Genomic DNA, 2,709 nt, shown 5'->3' with positions numbered 1-2,709 from the left:
CCCCCCCCCGCCTCTTTCACACTGTTTTTTTCCTTTGCAGTACTTGACACAATATGAAATTATCTCCTTTTTGCTCCTTGGTTGTCACTAAATCTTCATTAGCAAAAATGCTTGTCTGCTCTCTTAGCTCTATTTCCCATTAGTTAGATACCTTGGCACATAGTATATATTCAGTAGATATTGGCTGAATAATTGAATATATGGGTAGATATGTGGATGAATCTCTCTTGTATGACCTTTCCTTCCCTATTTATCTGTTCTTTCACATTGTGGAGAGTTGAGAACGCCAGGTTAGTAAATTCTAAGAAAATGACCACAAATGCATATAACCTAGAAGACTTGGGCCCCAAAGCGTAAATTTCGTAAAAAGTCAACCAAGAATAAGCAGAAACTTGCAAAAACAAACAGAAAAATCATAGCGATAACACACAGGATTTTTAGAACCCTTTTTAGAACAAGCCCTACAACAAAAAAAATCACAGTCTAATTTATCGAGAATGCATGGGGCAATGTTATGAGGTGACAGAGAAAAAGTAGAATGTCTCAGCTTCTATTTTGCTTCTTTCTTTTTTTTTTTTTTTCCTCTGCCAGACTGGAAAAGTATCAGACTGGAGGAGGGTATAGAGCAAATATTTTCATGAAAAAAAATTGAACCTTAAAATAAAAGGAGAGATTAAGAGAATACTTTACAGAACAAGTTGTGTTAAAAAGACTGAACATGAGCTGTGGGTATGGTTTCCCCTAAAAGACAGCTTTGACTTTAGGGCATGGGTATTGTTAATTGATTTGAAAGATTATCTAAAGAAGTACAAGTAGGGAAGATTATGATGGGGGAGGGAGAATGACAATCAAAGGCATGTTAAGACGTAGTTTAGCCATACCAATTCTATTAGCCTCTCCCAGCTTGGGATCAGAGAGGATTTGGATTCCATTCCAACATATAGCCAAGTTTGAGAGTCAGTGTTCCAGCCCAGCTATTTCTTTTTAGCTTTATTTATTTATATTGCCAGAGGACATGGATGCTCACCAGACAAGGGGGCAGGGGGGGGGAAAGAGAGAGAGAAAAAAAAATTAAGAAGAGAAAGAGAGAAACCACCCTTCAGTGAGATGTTATCATGCCAAAATCTCTTCTCCATTTCTCTATTCCATTGGAATTTTGGTCCAACAAGCACAAAAGTCCAGAGTGTTTTTCAGGCTATGGTTTTAGAACTGCGGTCGGCCAGGTGGGATTTGGGTCTCTTAACTGATGTGCAATGGGGCTGGCCCCCTACACCTTGCTATTTAAGGTATTTTTTTAGAGCGGCAACTATAGCAGCATCTAGGAATTATTATTATTGTTATTTCTTTTTTTTTTTAAGCCTACAACACCCGGTATTCCCAGGTGGTCTCCCATCCAAGTACTAACCAGGTCTGAGCCTGCTTAGCTTCCGAGATCAGATGAGATCCGGCACGTTCAGGGTGGTATGGCCATAGACAGCATCTGGGAATTATTAAGAAAGCAAAATCTTGGAGCCCAGACCCAGACATTCAGAATCTACTTTACTTTGATTTGTTGTTATGTGGATCATCTCTGAATGCTACATTCCTTTCTGTTTTCTTCCTTGTCTTGTATTTTTACAGCTCTTACTTTTTTCACTCATCCATCTGTTGCTTCTTCATTTGATGCTTCTATCAAAGACTATATGTACAACTGATTCAGAGTTTTTTTTTTCTTTTTTTTTTGGAGAGGTTTTTGCCATAGGGCGCGTGCGCTCGCCACACAGACAGAGACAGACAGAACGTGAGAAATCCCCTCCCAGGGGGGATGGCCATGCTGCAATCCCTTCTCCTCCATTCTCCTCTCGGGATCTTGGGCACGCACACACACGCGCCCAACGTGAGCTTAAGCCGCTGGGTCCGGGACTCTCACCGTGATTGACTACATGGGAGTCCAGCGACATAGCCATTACGCTAACTGCTGGTCCCGAATCAAAGTTTTCTATCTTAGCTGCTCTTTAGAATTGAGGGCAGAAATCTGACTGCTTTTTCCTATTTTCCCAAAATCTTTTCCAGGGCTTGGAGGAAGTCAGATACAGAAACATTAACAGGCCATTTTGTCCCATTGATAACGAATTCTTCTTACATCTTGTCCCTGGCATGGTATCTTTGTGATGTATATTAATCCTCCTTATCTCTGTTAAAGTACATTCTTTTCTGATCCCAACAACCTTTGTTTTCTAATCACCAACCTGGAAACTGTAAAACCCACTTATAACCTATAAGCCCCCCACCCAGACTTCCACATGCCTTGCCTTTTGGGACCAGACCAATAGAAAAACTCTTCATTAAATTCCAAACTTTGTTGCTTGCTATCAAAATCAAATAAGTGGAACCCCTGTACCTGATCACCCCCCCCCCAAAGGCATGTTTTACCTCTTCTCTGGGCCTAAGTCTCTCAGATTCTGCTTAGAAATAAACCACATTGATCATTATTTTTACAGGATTGGTTATTTCTGTCGACAGAATCATGTAGGAATCTTATAGAAAATAATGATGTCCAGGTGTTCCTCCCAGAAATTTAGGTTCAGTGATTTGTGGTAGGCTCAGATATACCTTTAAAAATATAATGTTTTTAAAAATTTTAAACTGTGCTGAAATTTCAGTGTGTACCTAGGATTGAGAATCTCTGAGCTTATTTATCTTGTGTGGAACCTTGAAAGACAAGCATAA

At 39.9% G+C, this 2,709-nt stretch overlaps 1 pseudogene; it reads right to left on the bottom strand.

Moving 5' to 3' along the window:
* Positions 1-1,356: 1,356 nt before the first annotated feature.
* LOC114005173 (uncharacterized) lies at positions 1,357-1,475 on the bottom strand (annotated as a pseudogene).
* Positions 1,476-2,709: the final 1,234 nt, after the last annotated feature.

This window comes from Tupaia chinensis, unplaced genomic scaffold, assembly GCF_000334495.1.
Source record: "Tupaia chinensis unplaced genomic scaffold, TupChi_1.0 Scaffold142961_1, whole genome shotgun sequence".
NCBI classification, from domain to species: domain Eukaryota; kingdom Metazoa; phylum Chordata; class Mammalia; order Scandentia; family Tupaiidae; genus Tupaia; species Tupaia belangeri.
Note: the sequence above shows the minus strand (reverse complement) of the source record. Positions and strands in the feature narration are given on the sequence as shown.